The sequence below is a fragment of the Triturus cristatus genome, chromosome 7 (genome assembly GCF_964204655.1).
Source record: "Triturus cristatus chromosome 7, aTriCri1.1, whole genome shotgun sequence".
NCBI lineage: Eukaryota > Metazoa > Chordata > Amphibia > Caudata > Salamandridae > Triturus > Triturus cristatus.
The window spans coordinates 280,356,005-280,366,173 of record NC_140590.1 but is presented as its reverse complement, the minus strand read 5'-3'; the positions used below and the strand labels follow the sequence as shown (position 1 = coordinate 280,366,173).

General features: G+C 48.8%; 1 long non-coding RNA gene across 1 annotated transcript in view; it reads right to left on the bottom strand.

Moving 5' to 3' along the window:
* Positions 1-514: 514 nt before the first annotated feature.
* LOC146809422 (uncharacterized) overlaps positions 515-10,169 on the bottom strand; it is a 79,139-nt gene continuing 69,484 nt past the window's right edge. The window contains exon 3 of the long non-coding RNA XR_014965547.1: positions 515-5,164. This is a non-coding gene — a long non-coding RNA (uncharacterized LOC146809422). The remainder of the gene's footprint in view (positions 5,165-10,169) is intronic.

Here is a 10,169-nt window from a genome sequence, read left to right as displayed (position 1 = left end):
GGCGCAGGGTCAAGACTGATTTGCATATGGCTGGATTCAAACTGGAATGGCATGGTGAGCAGAAAAATGATGGATTAAGGCCCAGATCTCTGCACTGGGGTGAATGTATGACATTGTTCTGCATTCTGTCTATCAATTCTTCTTTTTGCACTAATGTAAGTGAGCACCTTGCACCACTCCAGACAATCCTTATGGTGATTTAAGAGGTCTTAGACAACCTTAGAAATTTCTCTAAGTGGTAGCTGTGAAGAGCAGCCTTCAGGCTTAGTCTTGAAGGAGTGTAAAGCAGCTTGTTTTACCAGAATGCAATCTTGCAGTATAGATCAAATGAAAAAGAACCGCACAAAGTATGTATAAAAATATGTATTTATTATATAACACTATCTAGTACGTTACAGTATCTCCCACAAGGAGATAGACACAAAGCACACAATACTTTAGCAAAGAAATCACAGTAAATAGCACTAATACACAATGGGCCCCAGGACCATGTCGAGAGGATGTAGACTTGCTGGGGACCCACAGAACCACCCAAGGTAAGTAGATAGGGACCTCACAGAGAGCGTGTGCAGTGTGTGAACACGACCGCGTGCTTCGGACAAGTGCATGTGCAAGCTGCGGTTGGATATTTAAAGATTAGGGACCCTTCCCAGGGGACCCTGAAGTACCCCATTGGAAGACAGAAGGGTGGAGAGCCACCCCACCTGTGGATACCTTGATACCCAAGTTACCTATCCCAGGCAAGCCGGGTGCATTGGTGTAAAGTAGCGTCGGAAACCGCCATCAAACCCATTGGAGGACTTCAGGAAAGGGCTGCTGGTGGAAGAGGAGAAAATGTCCAGAGGAATCCAAATGTGGATTCTTGAAGAGGAGTACCTATAAGCACAGTGAACAGAGTCTATGTCACTCAAGGGTGACCAAGAGACTTGAAATATGAACGCCCTCCGATGTCGGGTGCTTCAGGGATGATGTTGGTGACCTTGACTCTGCAGCTGTAGGGACCAGGCAATGCTGAAAATGACCAGGAGCCAGAAACGAGCTGTCCCACGAAGGATGTCGAGTACTGAGGGATCGGTGTCTGGCGGGAGCACCAACAAGCCTTGGCAAATGCAATCCAAGCCGGAAGTCAAAAATGTACAAAGTTGGGACCAGCAAAGTCCAGGAGACTCACCAAGAGCAGGGGATTCAGGGTAGGCCCTGCGCAATCAGGGGAGCCCAAAATAAACAAATGTGACCCTCAAGTGAACCCACAGGCCAGAGGCACTGGAGTCGCAAGAGGACCTCAAGCACCTCACCAAAAGAGGCAAGCCACGATGCACATGATGTGATGTGGCTAAAGATTCTGGTCACTGGAGGTGCTCGAGGTTTGGGATACTTTGAGCCCAAAGATCTTCTTGCACAGATGACAACAAGCCTTTGCAACAGAGGGGACGCGGTATCCAGGGGTTCGGTTATTGCAACCCCCACGAGGACTACTGGTCTCACACTTGGTGAGAGGGTAGAGCAGGCTTTGGGAGCTGTGGAAAACCACCACCTGGATTGCAGAGCCCACGGAGTCCGGAGGAGCTCCGGATCTGCAGACCGGTAGACTTAGTTGCCGTGCCTGCGAATGCAGGGGAGTGACTCCTTCACTCCATGGGAGATTACTTCAGTTTTCCTTGATGCTTCACAGGCCTTGGAAGGTTCCTGTATGATGCACAGGCACAGGCAATGCCGCAGACTGGAAGGGAGATGAAGTCAGGCCCAAACAAAGTCCAGAGTGCCCAGACGGTAGAAGTGCAATGATGTCTGATCTGAGTTTTATACCACGGCGAATCCCAAGACCTACACCCAGGCAAGCTCTTACGTACCCTAGGGAAAGGTTTGGGAAGCTTCACGGGACCCTCCCAGGGGAGGGTCTGGACATGGGGGAGTTTTACTCCCATGTCCTTTGTCCAGTTTCACACCAGAGCGGGAGCCAACGGCTCCCAGGACTGGTTTGAACTGAACTATGCACAGTGTTGTGTCCAAATAATTATTCCAAGGGCCACACTTACCACTGGCCCGCAATATTAAGTAAAATAAGGAGCAGTTGGCAACGTGGAAGGTTCAAACGTTTATTAGCCACCACAGAACTCTATATAGAGGAGCCTCGTCGATCCTCATCCATCAGGCGCGCCGAGGAAGACTGCTGGCTCCTTGACAGTAACACACTTTTATACATTATCAGTACAGCATACAAAACCTTATATGTGGAAAAGTACCAGTTAGTCCTGGCGCTCCTAATGAACTCATGCCTATTTCTAGTTTCGGTTACACATACAAAGGGTTACTATCTTTACAGAGAAGGTCGAAAGGGTGACTCCCTTCTCGTCTCAGGTCTAGAGGAATTTGCTTGATACTCCCTTTTAGCAGATGTGACCTTGCTTCTCAGCAACTCAGCCTGTCTCCTAATAAATGCAAGAAAAGGGGGAGCAGAGGGTGTGCGGAAGAGACCACGTGATTCCCAAGCGAAAGAGCCGCAATCCAAGATGGAGGCGGTTCAGTTCTCGGCCCTTTTTGTCGTGCTAAACATAACGGGGATTTCGAACCTTTGAATACACCATAACTAATCACACTATCATTAGATATACTGCGCTAATCATACCATAGTGACTTGAATACCTCAGAACGGCCCTTTTAGCGCAGCATAGCTAATAACGGGGTCAGTCTTCAAAAATACCCTCATCGATCTGCATTAAGTCATGCATCTCCTTCTGAGCCCGCTGGGTATCCATCCTGGTTTGGACGGGCTTGGGCCTAGGGATGGATCGGCGAACCTGAGTAGCGCAATACGCACAACAAGCAGGCCCGCACTGTAGACAAAGGCAGCAGGTGAAAATGAACCCTACTACTCCCAAAAGAATCATGAATAACTTCCATCCCCAGGTGGTCACCAAATCCCAAAACCACCCGGACAAAGACCAAGTACCAGTCTCGGTGTGAATTTCAGAGGCTAGCCGATGCAGTTTCTGGATGGCTAAATGGACAGAAGGGGCGGAGTCAGGTATATATACACAACAGGAACTGCCGATGACTCTACAAGCTCCTCCGCGATCAGCTAGGATAACATCTAAAACAAGACGATTTTGAAGGGTCACAAGCCGGGTCGCCTGGAGCTCCACTGTGATATTAGTTAATATTCCTGCAGTAGTATTAACCACCCCTTCCACCACTCTAGATAGCCTCCTAATTTCTTTACTAGTGAGGATGGGTCCCCATATGGGCAACACCCCTTTTATGATATCAACGAAGTGTTGGGCTGGAGTGTCAGTCTGGTCAGTGGCATCATTACTGGCGGCTTCAGCTCTCAGACTCCGCCGATTTAAGGAATGGGACTTATGATAATCAGAAGGAGCTATGTAAACCGGTGGGAGAAGGAAAGATAAGTAACACCTACCTGCCCATCCTCTGGGTAGCCAAGTGTATGCGTTTTCGCCGCACACAAAATAAACATTGGGAGGGGTGAGCGTTGGGGGACTGCTGAACGTCTGCAGTCTATAAGTGTAATTACATCTACTATAACCTACAAATAAATGTCCAGTACCCTGTACGCAGAAGGAGGAGGATGTATTCAGTACCGGGACCGGAATGATTTTCTCATCTGAGACATTTCGCTCCTGGAAATACTTGAAATACTCAGTAAAGTTAAAAGTCATGAAATCCAATACTTCATCCCTCAACCAGGTATCATTTTCATGATCAGTGTACACGTTCATGCAGGCGGTAGGATCAAGGGTACCATCCGTTCCCTCAGCATTAGGAGTAAAACCTTGGTGTTTCTCTATATAGGCTAGAATCAAGGCATAATCCTTCTCTGAGAATCGACGTTCATCTATAGTGTAGTGTTCGTATAGCATGGATAACATTTTAACCAGGCTTCGCAACTACCTGAATAAGATAAGGGCATTGATATAAACAAATCTTGCTTATGCATCACTGACGGGAGGAGACCACAGACCCAACAATCAGTAACATTTGTGGAACTATGAGTCTGGTGCAGCATCTCAATGAAGGCATTATGTACATATGTATGTCGGTGCCTTTCCTTATGAGGGGCAAAGGTCTGAAAATGATGTTCCTTAGGAGCAGGGGTAGACACTATCAAGGCGTGTACAGGATGGCGGAACTCTAGATATATAAACAAACCTAAGCATAGTACAAATGATACAATCAGTATAGAAATGAAAACAATTTTAACACGCAAACTCCATGAGGAGAACATTGGCAAATGCGGGGGAATGGTACGGGGTACTATGGGACGCCCTTCTTCAGGGACAAAACAAGCAAAAGGGTCCATTTTCTCACTAAAAGTCCAATATAATCTCGGGAAAAGGGGGCTACAAGCAGTCTGACCTGCCGGAGGGTGCTTCTTTCCTGTGTCCGTATAGAGCCTCACAGGCAGACTCCTATCGTTCAGAGAAACCAAAAAGGTAAAAAAGATAAAAACTTCTCGCGTTGGGGTCGCACTTGACGCAACCCGTGTTGAAAAGAAACTCCACCTGGGCCCCCACCAACCGATCAATGTCTCTATCTTCGTTCTGAACAGAGCTTTACTTAAAGTTCCATGCTCTCAACGAGTTCAGTCCAGTGTTCTACCAATCCTCAGGTCTTTGCCGAGGCCTCCAACTTCACTCGCCAAGGCTAGACCTGGGATTCTCTATTTCCGGGGCCGCAGGTGATATCGATCCCGACCAGGGGTTTCAGGATTCATAAACAAAGCGGGCACAGTGGGGTCAGACGAGGAGCTGGGCTCCCGACCAGATGCCTCGCTTTGGGCAATTGGGTGGCCACAAAAAGGGGTTTCCAAGCTCACAGCACTCTCCCCTCGCCCGTCAACCTCTCTGCGGGTGTCCAGGGAAAGTGGCTCTCTAGTGCTGGGTTCGCCCTGAGTTGGCAGGCCTTCCTCCTGGTCAAGCTGCTTCCTGGGCAACGGGAGGGGAACTCGCTTAAGATGGGAGATATGGATCCAGTGCTGCTTCCCCTCGACTTTCACCGCCGTTCGCGTGGCCAGGAGCACCTGGTACGGCCGGGACCAGCGTGGATCCAAACTCGACTTTCGTTGGTAGTTTCGGACCAAGACCCACTGTCCAGGTTCTACGCTGTGTCCAGGACCCTCCGGCAGGGGCTGCAGTACGGCAGATATCTGTTGATGAATGGAATGGAGATCTTTAGTCAAAGCATACAAATAGTCAGTCAACATAGGATGGTCAATGTCCCTGAAGGATTTGGGCCGGGGTACTCCCCACACATTGGCAGGTCTGCCAAAAATTACTTCATAAGGGGAGATACCGCTCCGCGAATGGGGAGTAGTTCTCACGGACAACAGGGCCAGGGGCAGGAGATCAGGCCATTTTAATCCTGTCGTGTCCTGAAGTTTAGCCAGCTTCAACTTCAGAATCCCATTATATTTCTCAACCAGGCCCGCTGACTGAAGATGTCGGGCTGCGTGAAACTTCTGCTGGATGGACAGAGCCTTGCATACATACTTAACTAAGTTAGCATTAAAATGTGTCCCGTTGTCACTCCAAATCACCCGTGGCAACCCATATCGAGGAAAAAACTCTTTTACCAGAGCTTTCGCAGTTGCCAGGGCAGTATTTTCCTTTGTGGGATACGCCTCCACCCATTTACTAAAAGTACAAATCACCACTAGCACGTATTTCAGATTGTTAACTCGCTCTAGCTGTATGTAATCCATTTGGAGTACTTCAAAAGGCAGAGTGGGTGGCGCAAAATTACCCGCCAGGACGGGAATACTAACCCCAGGATTATGCTGGAGACAAATTATGCAATGCTGGACCAAGTTCCTAGCCGTCTTATGGATATTAACATTATACCAGACAGGATCCAATGTTGCACAGATGCCCTGAACTCCCACATGCGAAGGTCCGTGTGCCATGGTTACTACCGCATTTACAAATGCGTTTGGCAGTAACCATCGACATCTCTCTGACAAGTCAGTCCAACATCCATTCTCATCAAGCCTCCCCACCTGTTCTTGCCAGTATGTCAGCTCTTCCGGGGTCACTTCCTTTTGTAGCTCTTTCACACTATCTATGGTGTTGTTAAAAACCCCTGCTTCTATCATTCTTGTTACTACAAACATGGAAGTGGTGTCAGACTGGGCCGTTTCCTTGGCGATTCGATCCGCAAAGAAATTTCCCCTCCCCACATCATCAATTATAACCTTGTGTGCATTGCATTTGACTATGGCCAAGGTCTTGGGCAATGTTAATGCGGCTAGTAATCGCTCAACCAATGGTCCATTCTTTATTTTCTCGCCATGGGATGTCAAGAATCCTCTTTCCGCCCATAACCTCCCGAAGCTATGTGCTACACCGAACGCGTACTGGCTATCGGTGTAGACATTTAGCCTTAAGCCTTTCCCCAACTCGCAGGCCCTGAATAATGCAACCAATTCGGCTGCCTGGGCCGACCGGTATGGTATCTTTGCTGCCTCGACTACCGTTTGCAGGGTAGTGATCGCATAAGCCGCAGCTGTCGTACCATCCGGTAATCTGAAACAGGACCCATCAACGTACAATTCTCCTTGGGCATCAGATAGTGGGGTGTCAGTTAGATCTATCCGGCCCTTGGTTTCTTCTTCAGTTCGAAAGATACAATCATGTATGTCTTGTCCACCGTCTCCCGAAGGGAGGGGTAACAACGTGGCAGGGTTCAAATTAACACATCTTTTGATCGTTATATGAGGTGCAAACAGGGTCAATTCATACCCTGTAAGACGCGCACTAGTTAAGGGCTGCGTCTGTGTCCTGTTTAATAATACGTCCACAGCATGAGGCACCATCACTGTCAGATCCGTATTCAGGACTAGCCCTTCCGATTGTCTGATCGCTATGGCCACTGCCGCTGCAGCCCTCAGACAACTGGGAAGTGCTCTGGCGACATTGTCCAAAACCGCCGAGAAATATGCACAAGGCCTTTGCTTACCACCAAAGTCTTGTGTCAACACTGAAAGAGAACAACCGTCCACCTCATGCACGTAGAGCACAAAAGGTTTCCGGTAGTCAGGGGTGCCAAGCACAGGAGCAGAGCAAAGAGCAGTTTTCAGAGCGGAAAAGGCAGTCTGGCATTCATCAGTCCAAGGTAAAGGTTCATGCACATCCTTCGTAGTTAGATACAGGAAAGGTTTAGTCAAGAGAGAATAGTTAGCAATCCATTGGCGACAGTAGGAGGTTATACCAAGCAAAGCGCGGACATCACGTTGCGTGCGAGGAACAGGCATGTTAGTTATGGTTACGATGCGCTCAGAATTCAACCGTCTTCCCTCCTTCGACAGGAGATGACCGAGATAGGTCACCTCCGGTCGACAATATTGAAATTTAGAGAGCGACACCTTGTTACCATGAGTAGCCAAATGCTGTAGCAGGGTAACCGTAGCATCGCGGCAACCATGTTCTGTATCAGAGGCCACAAGGAGGTCGTCGACATACTGCAATAGGACATTACCTGGCGGCAATTGTAAAGAATCCAATATTCTCTTTAGGGCTTGGCTGTAGATACTAGGACTTTCGGTATACCCCTGGGGGGCGCGACAGAATCTAAAGCTGCGGCCCCCCAATGAGAAACCAAACAAATGTCTACTATCTGGATGTATGGGAATACTAAAGAAAGCATTCTTCAAATCAATCACCGAGAAAAATGTTGCAGTGGGAGGAATCATGGTCAAAATGGAATTAATATCTGGTACCACAGGATATTGGGGTACCACAATCTTGTTAATCTCTCGCAAGTCAATCACAAATCGATAGGTATCAGCATAATCAGGGGACTGGGGTACGGGGGCTCGTTTAAGAATCGGAAGAATAGGGCTGTTGCAGATGTTGGAAGTCGTTTCCTCCACCACCCCTGTTTTAATCAGATCAGAAATAATGGCCAGTAAAGCGCGTTCTCCCTCGGGGGCTATTTTGTACTGTGGGATCCTCGGCAATTTGGCATTCTGTTTCAAAGTGATGGACACCGGGGGAATTTGTAGGAACCCTACGTCAGTGTCCCCCAGGGCCCAAAGATCCCTCGGGAGTTTTGCAAGCTCAGGGGGTAAGGAGTCCGTTTTTGAAAAACATTGAATGGAGGGGATAGAGGTATTCCTAATGGTCAGGTAAACTCCATCGGGGGAGCAAAAGATGCGGGCATGCAATCTTTTTAATATATCCATACCTAGGAGATTTTCCCCACACTGGGAGGTGAGGAGGAAAGGGGATTCTATCGTTACCGGTCCCAGAGTAAGGGAAAGTGGCTTAGAAATGGGGCTCACCACCGGAGTTCCAGAGAACCCCACGGACACATTAGTCTGGCCAGACAGAGCGGCCCCCGGGACCAGGGCACGTGAAACAGAACTGTTCATAGCCCCTGTGTCAACCAAAAACTTACCTGATGCATCCAGTAATTGTGCATGGACATAAGGTCCAGCTTGATCTATCGGGATTGACACATGCCCCTTACTCTGCCCTTGGCTGTCCTATGCTTGAGTATATCCGGAGCCTTCGTCCGTCACACGTCCGTCATGGTAGTACTGCTTACCTTGGCTTTGGTCAAAATAATTCTGACTGTTCTCACCTCGGGCTGCCTGTTCTTGTCTCGTGTATCCACCTCGGTGCCCACTCATTCTTCCCCGTCCACGACCCCTTGAAGCAGTATTCTGCTCATACAACAATGGGCACTGTGCTCTCCAATGCCCCTCCTCTTTACAGAAAGCACATTGATTTATGCCTAGATCTGTTCGCCAGGCCGTTTGCGCGGGTCCCGCCCCTCTTGGAGCGAAATTCTGCAACCCTCTTCCTCTTCCTCTACCCCTCTCCACTTGCTGCAGTAACACTCGTGTTTTCAAATCTTTCGACTTTCTTTCTGTCTTATCCTTGCTCTCATTTTCCCGATGCTCATAATACTGAGCCATGCTTAGTATTGTGGAAGGCGTGGTGGTCGTCCAGGTACTCTCAGCTGCCTGTAACCGGGCTGATACCTCAGGTAGCAAATTGGTTACGAATCTATTGACAAATAAACGCACCCCCCCCTCCGTGGCCAGGTCCTGTCCGCTGAAATCAATGAATACTCCCTCAAACCTCGTGAAAAAATCGGATACACTTTCATCCTTTTGCTTACAAGCCGTCAGTTTATCCCAATCTACTTTCCTGGGTGGGATCAATGAATGCATATAGGTTATTATTTTTTCAGGCAAGGTCAGTATCTCAGGTCGGGGCTTGTTCCCCGGTTTACGATCTCTATCCCAGTTTCTCAGTTGGTCCCATGTCCCACCAAATTCCGTAACATGGTCCTGGTCATGTACCTGGCGCCAAATGTCCACCGGTACTAATAAGGCAAAGAATAATTCAATATCCGCCAACGTCATTACTGCTGATGAGGCGGCCTCGGTCAGTTCCTTGTAATATGCAGTGGGGTTTTTTCTAGGATCTGGCAACTGGCTTTTTAGGGATAATACCTCACTCCGCTTCCAGGGGGTATAGACCCATTGTTCCTGGAACCGGGCGTCTATTCCCGGGCGGGTAACGACACCATGGGCATCCACAACCTCAGCAACTTCCGGATGGAAGATAGGGTGCACTTCTCGCATAGGGAACTGGGAGAATCCGGCGGGAATGGCAGACTGTAAACGAGTTCTATAAGAAACCAAAGTCTGCACCTTCCCATACACCTCTTCCGGCGTCAACTGAGATTTGTGAATCTGATCAAGGATATCATACAATATAGCCGGAGCTCTCCCTCCCTGGTGTACCTGTTCCCATACAGAAATAAGACGGTTGGCCATATGTTCCAGTGCATGCTGTTGCATCACCGGTTCGTAGTCTTTCATGGTACTCCAAATATCAGAAAGAGTATAAATAGGATGTCGCATCCACTGGGACGCTTGTGTGGCAATAGTTTCCCTTTCTTCCGCTCCCAAGGCAGAACGAGTGAACAACCTCCTACCCTCCGTTAGACTGGCCGGATGTATCGGAGTAGTCACAGCTGTTACCGGCGTTGTACTGGCGGAGGAGGAGGGCAGAACAGAAGGGGAAGACATTGACCCCGGCAACAGCTGAGGGGTCCCGGCTGCAGCTGCCGTCAATAAATTAGGCAGCATGGCCATAACTTCAGACACAGATGTCGGCAACCGGGAGAGGTTCGGCAGG